This window comes from Pinus tabuliformis, chromosome 5_2, assembly GCF_031772625.1.
Source record: "Pinus tabuliformis cultivar Carrire ecotype Pingquan chromosome 5_2, CPIR1, whole genome shotgun sequence".
Taxonomy (NCBI): Eukaryota; Viridiplantae; Streptophyta; class Pinopsida; order Pinales; family Pinaceae; genus Pinus; species Pinus tabuliformis.
Window position 1 is genome coordinate 803,411,696 of NC_142306.1, and position 22,317 is coordinate 803,434,012.

Below are 22,317 nucleotides of genomic sequence, written 5' to 3' on the forward strand. Positions count from 1 at the left end.
AGGCTTTTTAAAAAAAGGGTCTGATGCAGAATAACCACTTTTTTAAATCGGCATGAAAATCACTACCATTCTAAAACGCAATGTACATAACAAAAATTTAAAAAAATTAAAGTGCCAAAAACTATGCTCTAAAAAAACATGTGTGTTCTGCATCACCCCTTTTCAAAATCGGGTCACTTTTTTGCTATCTCTACAAAACGGGAAACAGTATCAGTTCCCGTTTCAAAGTTTACATTGTTAGTCTCTGAAAATTTTGTCCTCTCTATTGCGGCTGGTTCCCATGACCTGTGGAAAAGACCAGAAAACTTTCGGAAGTTAAAATTTTTACAGATCCAGGGTTAAAAAGCTAGTAAACAACATTAAGACACTGAAAAAGAAGAAACCCTAAGCTGAAAACTGAAAGTCACCCAGGTTTCTAGATCTGAAGTAAAAAATTAGCGCACTTGCCAATTTTGCTATTGTGTTTTCCCCTCGAATATGTACGAAAAGGAAACAATTAAGACAGTGGATGACAAACAGTCTCAACAATATAAATGGCTGCTAAACATTGTAGATCTGCAACAACTGATAGAAAAAAAAGCTATCAAAGTCTTGATCTATGCCACAATCATAGTTAAACAACAAAATGAAACAATAATAATAACTCTAATAATCCAATGGAAACCAAACATACAAAGAATAGATTGTATTATAAAACTTGTGAAGGGAACAAATAAATGTTACCAGTCACCCTCTATGGAATGGATTCTTGGCTATCCTCAAATGTCTTCAGCTTGTGTAGAGTCTCTCTCCTCTATAATGTGTAAACCCAACAAGTAAATTGTTTGAGATCAATGGGAACTCAAAATGGAAGAAAATGGTGTGCGATAGTGATAATAATAAGAGTTACAACAGTGAGTGCAACAATGAAAATAATCGAAAGTGAATAATGAATGGAAAACCCTTATATTTATAGAAAAATATTGAGTTATCCTTGAATAACGAGTAATGATAAAATATTATTAACCTCATTCTTGGAATAACCACTTGGAATATTTTATTAGATTTGGTTAGGAGGAAAAAAGTATTTAAACTTTTATTTAGAAATAGTAAATAAATTAATGATTTATTTGTCATCTCAAGAAATATGGTTAAGGAATATTAAACAAATAATGATTTATTTAATTATTCCTGAGGGATTTAGTCAAATTTGACAAGGAATAATAATTAATTAGTAATTATTAAATAATTGCTAGAGAAAAATAAGATAATTAATAATGTATCTATTGATTTTTCATATCTGGGTCAAATATGACAACGAATATTAATTAAACAATGGTTTAATTAGTTATTCCTATAAGATAATTAAACAAATAGTGATTTATTTAATTATCCTTCATGGGTTAAATTATAAATTACATTAACAAATGTGGTTTATTAAGTAATTTTTCACAGTGAAAGCAATGTTACTATGGTAAAATTGGTCTTACATGGTGTACTTCGATCCATCTAGTAAATTAGGCTAGATGATCAAATTTTTGGTAATAATGTTTAGTTCTAGTATAATAATATTAATTGAAAAAAATAGGTACGTGGATACTGGAAGTAATATAATGATGATTATGATCGCCTATCTATATAGATATTTTGTTTTTATGTATATGCTTGGATGCGAACTAACTTTCGTATTAGAAGGGGCTGTGTGATCGCTAATATCCATGCTAGTGACTAGGGGATGTTGAGACATCTGAAAATGAATGGTATGATGTACCTTTTTCAATAATATTTTGTATCGATTTGATATGCACTATTATGACATGGGGTAAGGTGTAGATTGCAGTTGACATGATTAGGGTGGCCCATATTAGGGTGATGACCCTAGTTCTTTCAAGAGGGGTGGAGGCCCTTTCCACCATGTAACTTGTAAACCTAGAGTTGTGGGAGGCCAATGATGGATATGCTCCCTAGATGCTTGATGATGATTTTGAGTTTCCTTCTAGGGAACTTAGGTCGATATAGTTCATGCTTCCACCATCTTGGTTCTCTTGGTGGTTAGATCAATATAGCTAATGTTATAGGATATTGCAGTAGAGGATCGATAGGATGGAAGTGGAAGTAGGTAAAGGAGGATATGATACTATAGGTTAGTTGGGGACTCTAGATGAGAAGTGACATCACTGCTTGACTTACTTAATTTGACTACTATATATTTTTCCATGTTTTGTTATGTATTATTATCATACTACTTCTTGATTACTTGTATCATTTTCGCTCTAATTTTGGGACGAAATTTTCTAAAGGATTGGTGTATGTAATATCCCTACTTGATCCTATCATCTTACATTATTTTATTAGCCTACTTGATGAGTGATTGAAGTTTGTGCTTGATTCCAATAAGTGTTATTAGTATATGTATGAGGTATGCATATGCTAGCTACATACCCACATCTCGCACAAATAAATTAATATTCTAAAGATTAATATGTTTTATGATTAATTAATGGTTAATCTTGATTAATGATCAATTTTATAGTTAGCCTTAAGATTGATTAATGGATAATATTGATTAGTGATTAATTAACCTTAAAACCTTATTTATAATTAATGATTATATTTTAAACATGATTAAATTAATATGATTCTTCAGTTTTGACTAGCATTTCAAGGAGACCTCTCCTACAGAAGGTGCATGATCCTATTGTTTGTCACAGTGACGAGGAGGATTAATGGAGTAAGTAGCCACCTGGCCCTTCACTTGCTCTCTCTTGTGCACTGGCACATCTTGTTAAATTCTCATATGATGGAAGCATTAATGTGCTTCTAGTTGTTGTACACCATCCATTACCCAACTCATGGTTCATGATTTCTTTTAATTATTATCTAGACCGGCTCACCTTGGTCATGGCATGAGGTGGTGTCATGGCTCAGTGGCATCCTTCTTTAGGTGCATTTATGATCCTAGTGAGAAACTCTACAATTCTATCATCATTGTTAGAAATTCTTTCTCTTTCCCACCGCTCCTACATTTCTTATAGTTGTCATGTACTCTTTGGATGGCTCATATATTCGTCTTTATTAGTTTTCTTAGAGTTGTAGATTTTGTGTCTCCATTCACTTCTCGATGGGAACTCTCTAGCATCATGTTTTTGCATGGGAGATTTGGTGTTTTTGTTGGGCCCTAAGGCTCACATTGATGATTTTCCTCTCATGGGTTAGATAATGTAGTAGGGTAGTTATTAAATCCAATTCTACCTTATTCCTTAATCTTTTCTTGTCAAATTTATTTGTCTTATAGTTTTTATTTATTATATATTTTCATCAAACAAATATCAAGAGAAAAACGGTAAAGGAAATGGACATAGGAATTAGGCTCCAAGCCAAGGAAAAAGCGATCTAAGGGGAAAAACCAGAAAAATTCTTCTCTTCTTGTAGAATCAGCTTCAAATGAGAAATCCAAGACCAAACCATAGACCAAGTCCCCCTCCAAGCACCAAGTTAGACCTCTAAGAAGCCCTTTACAGTTGGAATTGTGTGGATGGCTAGTAGCCTAATGAGTGCATTTGCAAGTTGTTGGAGCGGCTACATCCACCCTCCAAAATTTTTTATTAGCTTCGTTTTGGAGCATCCCTCGGCAACATGTCTTGCACTATCAAACACATCAGCTTCAACTATTTCATAGAGTCTTAATAGCGTGTGTATGCAAGTTTGTTCCACCTCCTTCACAGACTGATTTCTGGACTTAGTGTTAGTTGTTGATTGAGCAGCTCCCTTTGGGAATTATGCAATTATGGAGGGGAACTAGCCTTCCCTCCAGAAATTATGCAAACCCATATGGACACCCAGCTGGGCTCCAGAATTGCGCAACTATTCATGTCAGCCTTCCTCTCAAAAATTATGCAATTCATCCCACGACAGCTACTCAGCTCAGAAATTGTGCAATTCTAGGCAGCAGTCAATTGTTGCTCCAAGAAATTGCATAATCCCTCTGGGAAAACCAGCCCAGTAGCTAACAGAAATTGCGCAAATCCACCCAAGTAGCTTGTTGGGCTCAGAAATTGCATAATACAGTAAGACAATCTTCCTTGAGAAAATTGTGCAATCTAACCCAAGACAGCTGCTCAACCCAGAAATTGTGCAATCTTGGGAGACAGTCACCTATTCGTCCCAAAAATTACACAATCCCTTTGGGACAACCATCTCTGCTCAACCCAGAAAATGTGCAAATTTTCATCCCAAGCTGGCAGACAGATGCATGTGCCTTCAGGGTGATTGGTTCCCTTCGAGACCAAACAAAACTGATTTGCATGCATGGACTACTTTTTCCAAGGCAGCATGCAAAGGCATCCCTTGATTCAAGGATGTATTTTTAGCCGCTAGAGCTTAGATGCAAGGATCATTTCAAAAACCTCCCACCAAGTGTTGCTTTTCCTAGATTTGCGGCATGCATGTCACAACCTTGATTTTATCAAAACTCATAAACTGGACACTACAGAGCTCATTCCTCACATCAACCTTGCAGCTCTAACATCCCACATTGCATATAGGAGTCGTCAGCACGTTCAGCTCAGTTGTTTCTGGGAAAGCCTGCTTTTCATGTCTTACATGACGTTTTTTTTCGGTTTTTGTGCTTAGCTTTGTGTGAGTGTTATCTTCTTGATTTTAGTGAGTTCTTTCTGTCATTTTGATGTATATTAGCTTGTAGAAGAATCGTTTTAGTTTCATTCGCATCTCATTGTTGTTGCACACATGAAATTGCTTTTGCACGGACGGTCGCCATTACGGCGACTCGCTTCACACACATGCATGCTTTCCCGTTTTCTAAATCCTGCACTTTCCATTTTCATGTATTGTCATTCACTCTTGTTTGCACTCATCTCGTCATGCATTCAGAGTTCTCGTGTTTTCAGTCACCCATCGGTTGGTCTAGGCTGCCTTGTCCTGGACCGTGCCTTGCCTAGTTGGCACTGCGCATTTTCGGAAGCAAAGGCTTTGCCTTCCCTCCATAAATTATGCAAGTCTGGCCCAACACTGACCTCCAGGCTTTCATTACACAATTCTTGGAGGCAGTGTCCTGCTGGTCCTAGAAACTACAGAATGCAATTTACTAGTTATATGTCATTGTTGACTAAAATTATGCATTGCGCAGTTTCAATCCTCAGCGGGCTAGGATGGACTGTGCATTGTGCAGTTCCAACAGTCAGTCAACCTCCCAACATCCTGGACTATTCCTTGCATAGTTTTGGCAGTCAGTCTCCCAGCCTCCTGGTGAAAATTGCACAATCTTCATAGACAGTCACACAAGTATGTTGCATGTCAGTCCTTTAGTTTGTTTTGGTTTTCGATTGACAGTCTTCTTGTCATGAGTGTTTCTATGTCTCCAGGTATCATAGGTTTTCATTTGCCTCTCAATAGCATAGGTACAATGACTTCCAAGAGAGCAGAGTCAAAGACACCATTCAGAGAAAACTTGGGGATGCAGTCGATCAAGTGTCTATGAAATTTCCTATCTATGAAGACATCAAGTTGTTCATGGACAAGGATATCAAGATGAAATGGCAACAAAATCACAATGAGAAGCACCATCAGGAGCAAAAAAAGGTAGCACACCTGTGTGCGATGAATGAAAGAGGAAGGTTGTTTACAACACAGAAGCGGAGAAAAGTTGCATGTTCAAAGAAGATCCACTCATGATGAAAGAGGCTTTGGAGATTCAAGCTATGAGGTGATGACGCGAAACGAAGATCACACGAAGGCAGAGAGAGAAACAGAGAAGGAGTTGCATGTGCTAAAGCAGCAACTCAAGGAAGAAAAGGAGCTACATAGACGAGAGAATGAGTTGTAGCATGAATAGGTACAGCAGGGGGCGTAACATGCATAGACAAATGAAACTGTGCCCATACAAGTTATAGATCCATCCCAACAGCTGGCATGTAGCAGATAAAGTGTGAAGTGATGTTGATCTCATGCAAGGGAATTCAATAGCATGGATGTCATTATGTGCACGCATGTGATCCCACCCATTTGGCACACTCACTGAGGTGAATACAAGAAGCAAGTCCAACTAGAGCTGAATATGTATTTTGACAAGTTGATGCGCATGGTCACCAACACACACTTGGAAATCAGCACAAACATTATGCATCAGTATGTTTCTGGTCTAGCTGCACTAAAGAAAATGATTAGCATGCTATCAGACGAGTTGAACAGAGGAGCCATATCAGTGTACCGGGATACAACGAAGGCAAGAGTTTGCTTTCAGCAGGATGTCACCATTGAGCATGCAAACACCACAATGGACCACCAAGCTTGGCGTTAGTTCATCACAGTCGACCACCATGAGGATGTCGAAGAGTTGGTCATCCCAAATATGTCTGAGTCTTAGTGATGTCTTGCATGGTTTGCTCAAGCCTATACCATCTCACATGGGTACATGTGCATTGTAATGTAACATCATGTAAAGTGGAAGTCCAAGTGTTGATAGTTGGGTGTAACAGTCATGTAGTAGGTGAAGAGTCATGAGGGTAGGTGAAGAGTCACAAAGGGGAATGTCAAGGGTCACCCCACCCTTTGCTATATATAGAACCTCATAATTGATTGTAGAGGATTTTAGTCAGCCAAGCTTCCAATAATATTATGTTAGAGAAAACTTGGGGAGTATTGTAACGAGCCTTGGCTTCTCCACTGTGTAGAGCTAGTACATCTCTTTGGAGGAGCAGGTAGAAGTGACTTTCATGTTCCACTGCCGAAACTAGTGGTTGGTCATGGTTTTATTGTATGAATGGAACTTACACTTCTTAATATAACAGAGTGAGCACGTTTCATGCATATGTCATATTGCATTTCAGCTATCTTGTTTACTCTAAATGGTATATGTATATGTTTGCTTACACATACATGTGTAGCTATTTTTTGTATATGTATGTATGAATCTTACTGAATTGTGTTGTTGGTTTAACCATCACTTTGGATTGATAGCTTACTTTCATTCCATGTTGTTATGCATCATTTCTCATGTGTTCCCTACTTAACTCCATGCTTTCAAAGGTTTCTAAGGGGCACACTCACCTCACCCTCCGTGTGTTAGAACCGCTCATGTACCTTCCTTGACTTGCTGCATATGTCACACACTTTCTACCAATAAGGACATCTTACTTGCCTCTATGAGAAACCACGGTCAAGGAGATACCGTACGACCCATTGTTGGGACTCCTACACCAAATGGTTTGAGGTCTAGTTGGGACTTCTTACTGGGGTGCCCCTTACATGTTGGCGGGTCCAACACTGTCAACATTTTTGGCGCTAGAAGGAGGGCCAGATGAAAAGCTATGTCCTCTCATCCTGTTTTCAATGTTTTCACATCTATCATGGATTTTTTTACACTCACCCCTCCATGATATTTTTCGCATGCCGAACCACTCAACATCATGAGGGAGCCTTTTGATCTCTTGTCTGAATTCACGTATGATGGTGAAGGCAATGTGGCTTGGTCTGAGTACTTAGAAGACTTCTATGCATTACTTTAGAATCCAGATGAGCTCTATGTAGAAGAGGTCAGTCTTTTGCTTTCATACACACTTTGCGAATCACCACTATGGTGGTACTGCAGTCTACCACTCGGTAGCGTGCACTCACTCGAGAAGTTCTGTGATCTCATTGAATCTGCTTTCCATCATTTTGATCCAGAACCTCTTGACAAAAAATTGCTAGAGCAACGAAAGGCTCTGCAAGAATCACCTGATGATTTCTAGCAGTGCTTTCGTGTTTTGTAGTTTCAAGCTCCGAGAAGCTAGATGAAATTCTAGTATCTCATTAACAGATATGAATATTGTCTTATAAAATCTGTCAATCCCAAGAAGAAGTTCAAGCTTAAACCCCACTCAGCATACTTCGGTGATGGAGCTCTGCAATCACAGACTGACACGGTCGCTATCACAAGTGACTGTCCGTAGTCCCCTCATCAAATAGATCCACCACTGCAGAGTGATGTGGTACAACATGCACACACATTTGTTGAACCAACATGTCCTCTCGACATCGCTCTTTCTGATTTTTGCACAAACTTGATTGGGAATCCCATGGGTTATCACATGTACTTCATACCTCAACCTCTGTCCTCGTATTTTGATCATCCTCTGGATTGTACTGTCTTGTGTTCTTCCATTCTGGACTCTACACCTGTTTTGAATGAGGATCGATCTATCGACGGACTTGGTGTTGCAAAACCAACATGTGTTGGCATTCATGAAGAGTATGACTGGGAGCTTGAACATTCACTAGTAGCAAAGGACCATCCATGTCTATCCGTACCTCCTCCGTTTGTTCCTGACATCCTTGGTAATCTTGCCATCCCTGATTTTTCATGTGTATCTCCATCCACATATACAACCATTGTTCATCATTCGTAGGACACACTGGATGTGAGACCATCATCTGACAATGGAGAGGACCCATCATTCTTTGAACATCCACTTTATTTTTCAACTATCTTTTCCATAAACGCAGAGAATGAACATTATTTCTTCTCATCTACCCCTATGTGTGATTCATCGAATCATGACGATGCCGACCAACATCCTAAATTTTCTAATCTTGGTTGTCATGATCTCTTTACCTCATCATCCAATCATGATGTTGATTGACTCATTGGTAATACATCTAAGCCACTGTTCTATGATGATCCATTTGTCAACGAAGTTGAAACCCCCCAGACTATCAAGGAACTTTAGCCCAGGCTGATTGTCATGTCAATTTGATTTTACTTCCGATTTGTAAATTTTTGAAACACGCAAGGCTCCTCATCATTCTCTGCTTTGAATTCAAGATCAATCCAACACTCATATTTCACTTCCCCCACTCGAACTACACGATCCCATCGCTCATGCATGAAGGAATATTACACAGAAAGAACACTTGCACAATGTAAGTGATCTACCTTTCTCACGTTTTCTTGCATGCCTCATCCAAGAGAATGCATACACTCAACATTTGCAAGTAGTGTAGAACAACACCATGGCAAGTCTAAAGAGTGCATGTCATGCACTTTCACTCATTTTTGTCCTATAGATGCTTGTAAGCTTGGAGTGTGTACGTATTCATCTTTATATCTTTCATGCTTGTTGGTTTGTGCAACTATGATGTTTTCAAACCATGCCTTCACCAACATGGGTCGACCAATGCATCGGTGGCTGCGTTGGAAGTAACACTTCACGTGAGACAACCCATGCATTGTTAGCTTAGGAGTAGGACTAGTATTTGATTTGAGTTATTTACTTGCATGCATTTTTTCTTCTTTCTTTTTGTGTTTGCTTGCTTTCTTGTTTGTTTAATTACTCGCTTTTCATATGTATTTTCTTCTACTTCTTGCTTTGAATTTGTTTTTTTTGCTTGTTTTGGTTCATAGGTTAGTTTCCCACAAACTATGTGTGACTCTTGAAACAAGCTGGGTAAAGTACAAGAGGACTTATACAGCTATTAACATTTGGTTATTTGTTATCCACTCTCTCGTGAAGAACTTGTTACTTTCAGTCCATGATACATCAACGGAAAATATGTACTATTTGAAGTGAACCTTGGTGAAAACACAATGCTTGCATGTGAACTAGTATCACCTACTCTAGTTAGTTGTTTTTTGGTTAATCCTCGTTAGCTCAGTTAAGTAGAGTAAGGTGAGGGGGAAAGCCTTCACAAGCACATTAGAGGTATATATAAACTACTTCTCTAAAGGAACAACCTCTTCTACTCTTAATAAGTTGGGATCCCTCTTCTGCCTCTGAAATGAATAAGTGCTATGCATAGTTATGAAAATGAAAAAAAACAAGTGGAAATTTTCAAAAAATGAAAAATGAATAAGGCGAAAGAAGATAAAGGCTTCCTTTGCAGAGAGGTGATGCAAGTAACTTTGTAAGGGTACTGACCAGGCTCACTAGTAGCAGAGAGATGCTTTTGTTCCTGAGTGACTCTGTCGTGGTACTGTCCAGGCTTGCTGGCAGCGGAGCAACACTAGAGATGAAACTAAAACTCTGACGATCATATGACTTGTGCATCAATATACCCCTCATCCCCAATCAAAACAACTATGTTTTCTTGGCTTGGAATTTGTGTCAACTGAACAAGAGTCTGGCAGAAGCTACATCTTACAATCAAGCAAGTTTGGAAACTAAGATGAATAGAGAACTGAAGAATACTTCTAGCGGTGTTAGACTTGCTTTCCATGAACAAGGTCCATTCAGAGCGCTGGAGTTCTACCAGTGCCACCAAGTGTTGTAGTGGCTACAACCACCCTCCAAAATTTTTCCTTAGCTTCGTTTTGGAGCCTCCCTACCAACCATCCTCAAAAGCATGTCTTGCACTGTTAAGCACACAACTTTAGATGTTTCATAGAGTCTTGACAGCCTATGTATGAAAGTTTGTTCCACCTCCTTCACAAGCTAATTTCCAGACTTAGTGTTAGTTGCTGGTTCAGAATCTCCCTCTGGGAATTGCATAATTTTGGAGGGGAACTAACCTTCCCTCCAAAAATTGTGCAAACACAGCTGGACACCCAGCCAGGCTCCAGAATTGCGCAATTCTTCCTATCAACCTTCCTCTCAAAAATTGCGCAATTCATCCCAGGATAGCTACTCAGCCTAGAAATTGTACAATTTTGGGCAATAGTCACCTGTTGCTCCCAGAAATTTCGTAATCCCTCTGGAACAACCAACGCAGAAGCTAGTAGAAATTGTGAAAATCTAGCCAGGCAGCCTGCTAGGCTCAGAAAGTGTTTAATACAATAGAAATTGTGTAATACAGTCAGACATGCTTCCTTGAGAAAATTGTGCAATCTAACCTAGGACAGCTACTCAACCCATAAATTGTGCAATCCTGGGAGACAGTCACATGTTCCTCCCATAAATTATGCAATTCCTCTAGGCCAACCATCTTTTCTCAGCCCAGAAATTGCGTAGATTTTCATCCCAAGCTGGCAGACTGAAGCATGTGCTTTGAGGTTGATCAGTTCCCTCCAGGAAGGAACAAAACTGATTTACATGCATGGACTTCTTTTTCCAAGGCAACATGCAAAAGCATCCCTTTATTTAGGGTTCTATTTTTAGCAGCTATAGGTTACATGCAAGGATCATTTCATAAACCTCATGCGAAGTGTTGTTTTTCCTAGATTTGTGGCATGCACGTCACAACCTCAATTTTATCAAAACTCATGAACTAGATGTTGCAGAGCTCATTCCTCACATAAACCTTGTAGCTCTAACATCCCACATTGCATCTAGGAGTCGTCGACACATTTAGCTCAATTGTTTCAGGGTAAGCCCACTTTTCATGGGTTGCACTGCGTTTCTATTGCTTTTTTTGTTTCGCTTTGTGTGAGTGTTGTCTGCTTGATTTCAGTGAGTGCTCGCTATCGTTTTGATGTATGTTAGCTTGTAGAAGCACCACTTCAGTTTTTGTTCACATCTCACTGTTTTCAGATGCATGAAACTATTTTTTCACAGACAATCATTGTTGCAGTGACTCACTTCACACACATGCATGATTTCCCATTTTCTGAATTCTGCACTTGTCGTTTACATGTATGATCATTCACTCTTGTTTGCACTCATCTCATAATGAATTCAGACTTCTCATGTTTTTAGTTACCCGTCGGCTGGTTTGGGATGCCTTGGCTCAGATTGTGCCTTGCCTGGATAGCATTGTGCATTTCCAAGAATTTGTGCAAGTCTAGCCCAACACTGACCTCTGGGCTTGCATTGTGTAATTCTTGGAGGCAGTGTTCTGCTGGCCCAAGAAATTGTGCAATGCAGTTTGTTGGTTGCATGTCACTACTGACTAAAATTGCGCATTGCGTAATTTCAATCCTCAACAGGCCAAGATGGACTGTGTATTGCGCAGTTCCAATAGTCAGTCAACCTCTCGATAGCCCAAACTATGCCTTGTGCAGTTTTGGTAGTTAGTGTCTCAGCCTCCTGGTGAAAATTGTGCAATATTCACAAACAGTCACATAGGTATGTTGCATGTCAATCCTTTAGTTTTTTTGGTTTTCGATTGACATATTCCCTGTCATGAGTGTTGTTATGTCTTCAGGTATCACAAATTTTCATTTACCTCTCAGCAACATGGGTACAATGGCTTCCAAGAGAGCATAGTCGAAGACACCATTCAGAGCACACTTGGGGATGCAGTCGATCAATTGTTTATGAACTTACCTATCTATGAAGACATAAATTTGTTCATGGACAAGGATATCAAGATGAAATGGAAACATCATCACAATGAGCAGCACCATCAGCAACATTAGAAGGTAGCACACCCGCACATGATGAATGCAAGAGGAAGGTTGTTGACAACATACAGGTAGATCAAAACTGCAAGTTCAAAGCAGATCCACTCATGACAAAAGCAGCTTTGGATATTGAAGCTATGAGGTGACGGGGCAACACGAAGATCGCATGAACACAAAGAGAGAAAAAGAGAAGGAGTTGCATGTGTTGAAGCGACCACTCAAGGAAGAATAGGAGTTACACAAATGGGAGAATGATTTGTAGTAGGAATAGGTACAGCAGGGGGTACAACATGCATAGATAGATGAAACTGCACTCATACAAGTTATAGATCCATCCCAACAGCTGGCATGGAGTAGACAAGGTGAGCATTGTTTTTGATCGCATGCAAGGGAATTCAAAAACATGGTTGTCATTATGTGCATGCACATGATCCCACCTATCTTGCACACTCACCGAGGTGAAGACAAGAAGTAAGTCCAAATCAAGCTGAACATGTATTTTGACAAGTTGATGTGCATGGTCACCAGCACACACTTGGAGATTAGCACAGACACTATGCATTAGTACGTTGCTGGTCCAATTGCACTAAAGACAATGAAGTGCATGCTATAAGATGATTTGGACAGAGGAGCCATATCAGTGTACGAGGATGCAACAGAGGCAAGAGTTCGCTTTCAACGGGATGTCACCATGAGCACGCGGAAACCACAATGAACCACCAATCTTGGCATAAGTTCATCATGGTTAGCTACCATGAGGATGTCGAAGAGTTGGTCATCCCACATATGTTCGAGTCTTAGTGATGTCTTGCATGGCTTGCTCAAGCCTATGCTATCCCACATGGGTACATGTGCATTGTAATGTAACATCATGTAAAGTGAAAGTCCAAGCGTCGATAGTTGGACGTAGCAGTCATGTAGTAGGTGAAGAGTAATGAGGGTAGGTGATCAATCACAAAGGGGAATGTTAAGGGTTGTCCCACCCTTTTCTATAAATAGAACCTCATAACTCATTTTAGAGTCTTTTGGTCAGCTAAGCTTCCGATAAGAGTATCTTAGAGAAATCTTGGAGAGTATTGTAACAAGGCTCATCTTCTCCACTGTGCAGAGCTAGTACATCTCTTTGGAGGAGTAAGCAGAAGTGATTGTAACGTTTTGTTGTCGAAACTAGTGGTTGGTCATGGTCATATTATATGACTAGAACTTACATTTCTTAATGTAACAAAGCCAACACATTTCATGCATATGTCATATTGTATTTTAGCTATCTTATTTACTCTAAATGATATATGTATTTGTTTGCTTATGCATGCATGTGTAGCTATTTTTTGTATATGTATGTATGAATCTTACTTAAATGTGTTGTTGGTTTAACCATCACTTTGGATTGCTAGCTTACGTGACTTTCATGTTGTGATGCATCTTTGCTCGTGTGTTCCCTTCTTAACTCCGTGCTTTCACAGGTTTTTAAGGGGCACACTCACCTCACCCTCTGTGTGTTAGAACTACTCATGCACCTTCCTTGACTTGCTACATATGTCACACCCTTGCTACCAATAGGGAAATCTTACTTGCCTCTATGTGAAACCGCGGTCAAGGCGATACCGTACGACCCACTGTTGGGACTCCAAACCAAATGTCTGAGGTCTAGTTGGGACTTCTTACCGAGGAGATCCCTTAACATGTTGGTGGGTCCAATACCAGCAACACAAGTGTGATGGAATTTGATGTCAACAGCCATGCTAGAGAGATGTGTTGGGTAATTAGCAGTGCCTAATAGTAGGTAGGAGTGCTGGCATTAATGTCAACCAGAAAAGCTTGGTTGCTTGTTGCAGCAAATGCTAGTAGTGATGACCCAGGAAGAATCTCATGGTAGCTATAGGGTTCATGTAGAGAATCATCATCATAGTAGAAGGATTATTGGAAAAGCCATAAAATGATAATTACAGGGATGGCCCAGGATGGAGGTCCATGGAAGTTGCAAGCCCCATGCTAAGGACACATTGTGGATGTGATTCCTAGTTGTCCGGAGAGTTCAGAAGCATAATATTGGAGCTTATTTTGGAGACATATTTTGAGGTATCAAATGGTCTCAATGGATAATAAGAACCCTTACATTGGAAAGTGCACTGAAAGAGATTTCCAACAATATACATAAGTCCAGAAATAGACTTGTGGGTCAAAATTTATAACCTGCTGAAGTTCAAGGTGTTAAAGCCTTAAGCAGGGAAGAATCCCACATAGCACGGGTCCTAAAAATTGGAGGTCCCGATAATTAGGTAGATTGGAGATCATATATTGGAGGCCAAGCCATCCTGGCAATCTGCAAATGAAGGTGTAGTGAAATCGGAGATTGAAGATCCCAGCGAATCAAAGATCCTGACGAATCGCATATTGGAGGTCCCTGGGAATCGAAATCAGTGATCCTTGGTGGTTGGCATCGGTGCAATAATAGAGAAACATCGGTATTTGAGGCTCTATTGTTAAATTTCTAGGAGACCCAAAAGGAAGTTTACAAAGAAAATCACCGCAAAACCAAGCACGACACGTGGAGGCACACATGGCAACTAGTGATGAACTCTGATGAGGACAAGTGGCAGGATCTGGTTGGCTACGATAAGGACAAAAGGAAACATAGAAGGAGATATGATGAGGAAAAGTGGCAGGATCTAATTGGTTCTAATAAGGGACACATGGCCACTTATGTCAGTATGACATCATGGTACAAAGGGACATGTGGAAGGTAATTTCAATGTTTTGAATGGCCTCATGGGCCATATATGAGTGACATGTGTCACTCGTTAGAAGATGCCACATGGCATGGGATGAATTCACTTCAGCAATTGGCAATCATAGGTTTGCAATGGTTGTCACATTGGCCACCTTGGTCAATTGCTGATTAAGAGGCTTCGATATAAGCATTGGAACGTGGTCGCAAAGATTCAAGGAACCAACGGCTAGGGCTGAAAATAGAGGGCTATTGGCAATCAATGATTGAAGCTTTATGGTTCTTGGCACATTGGTCACAAAATTGAAAACACTGATAAGGGTTCTCTGATATGAGGTTAGTGCATGGTCTAGGAGAAACTCGGAAAACCAAGGGCGCGGTGCATAACAAGGGAGTGCAACCCCCGACAGGAGTCTAAAAGATTAAGCACGAATTAAGGCTAAGCGACTAGTCACAACCTTTGGTCCTGTGGTGAGAAATGCATGGAAAGGGCTAAGAAATAGGTAGATAGGAAATTAGAGATAGGTCATCGATGATGTATGGTTGTTGACATATGTGACACAACCTGGTAAGTGGTCTCCAATAGTGTTTGATGTTGGTTATGAAGTAAATGCATGATCAAAGGTGTAGAGCCTTAAAAAATGAAAACTTCTCCCTACATGTTAGCACCTTAGGACTTGGCACCCAATCACTGCCCCTGGTCCTATGAAGGGAAATTTGAAAAAGGGGCTAGAACAAAAAGGGCCAAGAATGATCGAAATTTGCTGGTTTCACATTGTTGGGCCTCAAAATAGTCCCTATTTTCACTCCATTATTCACCCATATCTTCACATTTTACCTTCATGTCACCTCCATTCCACCTCCACATCATTACATTTACCTCATTATTGGGTCATAACTATGCTTTTCCAAAGTTTATTAATTCTTAACATTTTTAAGTGGATTTATGGCTAAACTTTAGAAAATAATATGCTTATACTTATACCTAACAATTAGAATGAGTTTGTTGACATGTGTAGGTACAAAGGAAGCTTCCAGGGCATCTTTATGTGGCCTTGAATGATCAAATTCGAATTTGATAAGATAAGCCTCATGGAAAAGATCATGATTTCATGGAGAAGATCATGGACCTCATGGAGGAGATCATGGAGGATAGGGTTATGTGTCTAGATGGTTGAGAAATGTATCCAGAACTAAAGAGAGATTAGTGGATCATCATTATGAGTTTGTTATCTCATCCCATTGTATAAATAGGAGTACCTCCTCCATTCCAAAGAGAGGACTCTTGGAGCATTGTATCCAACTTATGATGGAATAGAATAAAGCTTCATTTTGCATATATTTCCATTATGTAGTTATAGATATAAGTTGTACATATATTTCCATTATGTAGTTTTAGATATAAGTTGCCTTAATGTAGTATATGGAATAGCTTGTTACTTTGTTCTTAGGAGAATTGAGCTCACTCTAGAAGGATCAAAGGAACATGTTATTTCATATTAGATCTTATTTCATTTAATTGCTTAGATGTTTGAGGATTTGTTTGGGATTGATGAATGAGTTTTAAATTAGAATCTTATCAGCATATGAGAGGATAACCAAGGGTCTAAGTTAGGCTCTCTCTCTCTCTATTTGATTTGCATGATAATTGAAATTCATTCTTTTGCTTTTATGTTTCAAGTCATTTCATTTCTTATGCTTATGAATGAATCTTAGTTTAGTTTGGATTAGTACATGAGAGGACAATCAAGAGACTAAGTTAGTCTTTATCTCTCTTTGAATCTGAAGAACAATTAAAGTTCATCCTCTTGTCTTCATTTCTTTCTAGTTTTATATAATCAATGATTTCTCTATGATACTGTAGGGAAGGACAACCAAGACCTCCTTAGTTAGGAGCCTCTTCCCTTGCATATTATATTGAATCGTAAATAATTTAGCTAGACATAGAGTTAGTTGCCTACTCCTGCATATATATTGCTGGCACCATCACAAGCTTACGAGTTTCCCTGGTTGATAATTTAATGCAACAATTTAAGCCCAATAAATTGCCCAACATTTTGGCGTCGTTGCCGGGGATGGTGCTAAGGGATTGGGCATTAGGAATTTAAATCAGTACTAGTATTTTTCTTTAGACAAAATAATTTGTGAAACCTGGTGACAGCAGGATCTTCACAAAGGACTTTAAGTTTGAATTTTCTGATGTTTTAGTGTTTAGCTAGTATTAAATTTCATCTTTTCAAAAAAAAACTCCCCTGCATAAATAAAAACAAATCAAGCGATTAGTATGCTCTCTTCCCGCGCTTCGTGCAATCAGGAAGATCAGAAAATCTATTGATTTTGTTCAAATAAAAATACTCTTGCTGGAGAACTAATTTGCAAAAAAAAAAACAATAAAGAATTTTGTGAATGAAAAAAAACATTTTTAAATTGTTAGATGAATTTTTTTTATTTTTTTTATTTTAGATTTAAAAAATAAAAAAATTCAGTTTTTAATTTTAGATTTAAAAAAAATAAAAAAATTCCACAAAATAATAATAATATATGTATCATATATACACATATTAATATTAAAAAAATAAATAAATAAAAACTAACCATTTTTTTGTTTTTTAGACATTTTAAAAAAAATGCAAAACAGTAATTAAAAAAAAAAAATATTTTCTTTTTCTTTGTACATATGCACGTTGTTGAGGATCCATGCTACCATGATAAAGTGCAACTTTGTGCCCTAATTCCTGTAACCTTTCTGAAAGCTTTTCACAATCCATCCGAGATAGACAATAAATTATTCCACATTCATTACGGTGGTTCTTTCTCACAAATTTGTCTATGTCCTCAATACATTTTTCTTTTTTCTTTGGCATAACAGAATACCTCAAATTAGATCGGTTAAACAAGATTTCGAGATGTCTTAGCAAATTATCACTTCTTGCAATCTTCTCTGGCGTGCACTGATGGATGAAATGGTTGTTGTTTCTACAAAGGAGTACAGATCAATTGTTTTCCAGAACCCGAGATTCGTTGAATATTTTCGTTCTGCAACACCAGAATTGGAGTATGGTCGAATGAACATCAGGAGCTGCCCCTCAAAAAGGAAGCCAAGTGGAGGAATTGAGTCACTCCGTGCCATCCCATGGATATTTGCTTGGACACAAACTCGATTTCATCTTCCTGTTTGGCTAGGATTTGGTGGAGCATTCAAGCATGAAGGATATAAGAAATCTCCATATGCTGTAGCAAATGTACAATGAATGGCCATTCTTTTGGGTTACAATTGATCTAGTAGAAATGGTTTTCGCAAAGGGTGATCTAGGGATAGCTGCTTTGTATGACAAACTACTGGTATCTGATGATTTGTGGGTCATTGGTGAACAATTGAGGGCTAACTCTGTTGAAACCAAAGATTTGCTACCCGATCTCCATTCTATTCATCCCCTCCAGGTTCGTCCAATCCAATTACCAGCGGCTCCGATTCAGTTGATGCATGTGGGGAACAACTTTGCAGTAAGATAAGAGTGTTCCCAACCTGCACTAAGCAAATTCGAGCCACGTATAACAATTTTTCGAAACCGCCGCATCCACATCAAAAAAAATCCACCATGTCCAACTAAAACTCCAAGCCAAAAACCCAAATCCGACTCCAAAAATGTGAGGAATCCATTGCCGACCGCTCCGGCGCTCTTTCTTGCCATAAACCGCAACCGATTCAAAGCATTTAATTGCTGGAGAAAAGCTGGTTGAAAATCCAGAGCGGGCATTAAGGAATTCGGTTGAGGTGGCCTTCTATACAAGCTAAATCCATGGAGTAGTTGCTGAGAAATTGCTTGTATTCAATTTGCATGCCGATTACATGATAGACAGGCGACGGATTCTACACAAATCAAAGTCTGGGCTGCTATTTCTGGGCCTGCAAGGTTTCGTGGGGTCTCGAACTCCTGACTCCGGGCTTGGCATCGGCATTCACATCGTTAGCGCCTTGTCTCTGAAACCATGCGTATTTGTATTTCTTATGATCAAAGTTGCAAACAGTGGTGACAATTGTGTATTTCAGTAAATTATTTGCATGAAAGGTTAGCCTCGGTGCTTTTTGTTTTATTAATGAAGGGCATAGTGGTTTCGGTTACGAATTGAGGACAGCGGTGGAGATTTCATCTGGCTGGGGACTTCGGCAGTGTGATGCGGCAGCTTCGGACCAACGCTGCCTTGCAATTCAGCCCCAGATGGCTCAGAGCATGACTGCTCGACCCATGAAGGGAATGCTCACTGGCCCAGTGACAATTTTGAACTGGTCCTTTGTTAGAAATGATCAACCAAGATCTGAAACTTGCATGCAAATTGCCTTGGCCATCAAGGATGAGGTGGAAGATTTGGAAGCGGGTGGAATTCAGGTTATTTAAATTGATGAGGCTGCTCTTAGAGAAGGATTGCCTCTGTGCAAGGCTGAACATGCTTATTACCTGGATTGGGTTGTACACGGATTCCGCATCACTAACTGTGGTGTGAAAGATACAAATCAGATCATTAATATTATTCATTCAATCATTGATATGGATGCCGATGTAATCACCATTGAGAATTCTCGTTCCAATGAGAAACTTCTCTCAGTTTTCTGAGAGGGTGTGAAATATGGTGCTGGAATTGGCCCTGGTGTCTATGACATTCACTCTCCTCGCATTCCAAGCATAGAAGAAATTGTAGATCGTATCAGCAAGATACTTGTTGTGCTCGAAACAAACATTCTATGGGTTAACCCTGATTGTGGTCTGAAGACCAGGAAGTACACCGAGGTCATTCCTGCCCTGACCAACGTGGTTGCAGCTGCCAAATTGCTGCGAGCTCAGTTGGCCAGTGCAAAGTGAGGCCATCCCAGCTATCTTCAAGTACTATGAGTGTTGGAGTTTTTATTTTTTTTTCTTTTCATAAATAACTGTTAAGTTTCTTATTTTCATTCTCATAAGTAGTTGATGTGGCTGAGTGCTCTCAGGGCAGGCTTTTGAGCCACATTTCTCTATCCAGAATGTCCGCTAACATGGAGTATTATTTTTCATGGTTGTCTTTAAGAATGGATTGAAATTGATATCATGAATTGACTTACTTTCAACACTTTGACTTTTCTTAAATCTGTTTTATTTGGTATGAAATTTTTGCGTAAGAATCATGAAGGAAATGCACAATTCTTCTTGAACAAACTAATGTTTTCTTTCTGCCAAGTTTTTTTTACAGGTTACAGGATAACAAAGTGATCATTAAGGAGATTGCATTATGACGACAATTAGTCTTCCAAAGACTAAATTCATGAAAACTTCTGAAGACAAATCCATCTCCACAACCACTACCTTCCACCTCCCTTTCTGAAAAAGATTTTGAATTCCACCAATTGTAAGCATGACATTTCCATATACATTTTTCACAGCAAGAGTTCTTATTCATACATCATGCATTTCCTTACATGCATTTTCCTTGTCATTACCATTCCCCTTCATTTCCGCTAATAAAACCCTGCTTGAGTCAAAGTCCTAGAGTCTAAGTATCATTGAACAAACACCTAGAGGCTTGCATGCCTTAATGGCAAGTACTCTTGCCAATGAACAATGGGAGTACATTAATATCCCTTGTTCGTTGGATCTTGTAGGTGACTCGACCACGACAAATTTATTTGTATCTACAAAGATGTGTTAGGCATCCTGACTCCCATTAGAATCAATGGTGGGAGCTCTTGTGTTGGCTAGGGGCATTCATTAACGGCCACTAAGTCAACAACTTCTTGCTATGTTCACATCGACATATTTAATCACATAGTAAGATTTGTGCCATCGAGCGTTGAAGACTTGAAGACCCATATTTTGTAGCAGATGAAACCAATTTCTTTTCATTGTTTTTCAGTTTGTCATCACTTGAGGACAAGTCAATCAATAAGGCTAGGAGGGAAATGTAACTTATATATTTTGTATACCTTCCAAGCCTTATAGATTTTCAGCCATATTTAGAAGACTCATTGGATTCATCATCCAGTAGCCGATACGACAATACAGATCCATCTTTCATCCACAACTTGAAGAAGGAGCTTCAAAGCCGAATTGTGGCAGCTGAACATGCATGATTTATCCACCATTTTCCCAACCAAGTAAGGAAGACTACGAACAACAGTTTTTGTAGCCACACGTGCACGACTCTCATCTATTTTTGGAAGGGTAAGTTAAGGTATGATATTTTCTAACTTTTAACCATTAAATTCCTTGAAAAGTTAGAATAATATTTTTTGGAAAAACTTCACTTCCTTTCCCCATTTCACATAACTACCCAAACCATCCATTTAAGGGGAAGGATACATTTGCATACATACTTTGTCATATATCATATAACATCCACATTCATATATCACAACTCCACTTAACCCCACTTACCTTCAAAATATATTCACTATTACATGAGCATACAAATGGCTTTGACAAAAGTATTTAAAAGTTAATAGGATGCCAATACAATCATGGTTCTTACACAAGAACCAACCATGATGCATTCCAACAAAAATACTCTGCAATAAAAATCACATTATCAATATGCAAAGATCATACATTGAATGCAACAAACAAAATATGGATGAAACACAAGAACCAACCAAATTGTAGTTCATCAAAATAACGCTTTGCAAAAGTTAAGTAACTGATATCATGCAGAGTTTAAGCCAAAGCTCAACTACCAAGAAGTAATGTAATAGATTGCATGAGGACATACAATACCTTCAGTTTGGGGGAGATGTTGGGCCTCAAAATAGTCCCTATTTTCACTCCATTATTCACCCATATCTTCACATTTTACCTTCATGTCACCTCCATTCCACCTCCACATCATTACATTTACCTCATTATTGGGTCATAACTATGCATTTCGAAAGTTTATTAATTCTTAACATTTTTAAGTGGATTTATGGCTAAACTTTAGAAAATAATATGCTTATACTTATACCTAACAATTAGAATGAGTTTGTTGACATGTGTAGGTACAAAGGAAGCTTCCAGGGCATCTTTATGTGGCCTTGAATGATCAAATTCGAATTTGATAAGATAAGCCTCATGGAAAAGATCATGATTTCATGGAGAAGATCATGGACCTCATGGAGCAGATCATGGAGGATAGGGTTATGTGTCTAGATGGTTGAGAAATGTATGGAACTAAAGAGAGATTAGTGGATCATCATTATGAGTTTGTTATCTCATCCCATTGTATAAATAGGAGTACCTCCTCCATTCCAAAGAGAGGACTCTTGGAGCATTGTATCCAACTTATGATGGAATAGAATAAAGCTTCATTTTGCATATATTTCCATTATGTAGTT

The 22,317-nt window shown here is 38.8% G+C and overlaps 1 pseudogene; it reads left to right on the plus strand.

The window, feature by feature from the left end:
• The first annotated feature begins 18,831 nt into the window (after nt 1-18,831).
• Nucleotides 18,832-19,878, plus strand: LOC149161753 (5-methyltetrahydropteroyltriglutamate--homocysteine methyltransferase 2 pseudogene; annotated as a pseudogene).
• Nucleotides 19,879-22,317: the final 2,439 nt, after the last annotated feature.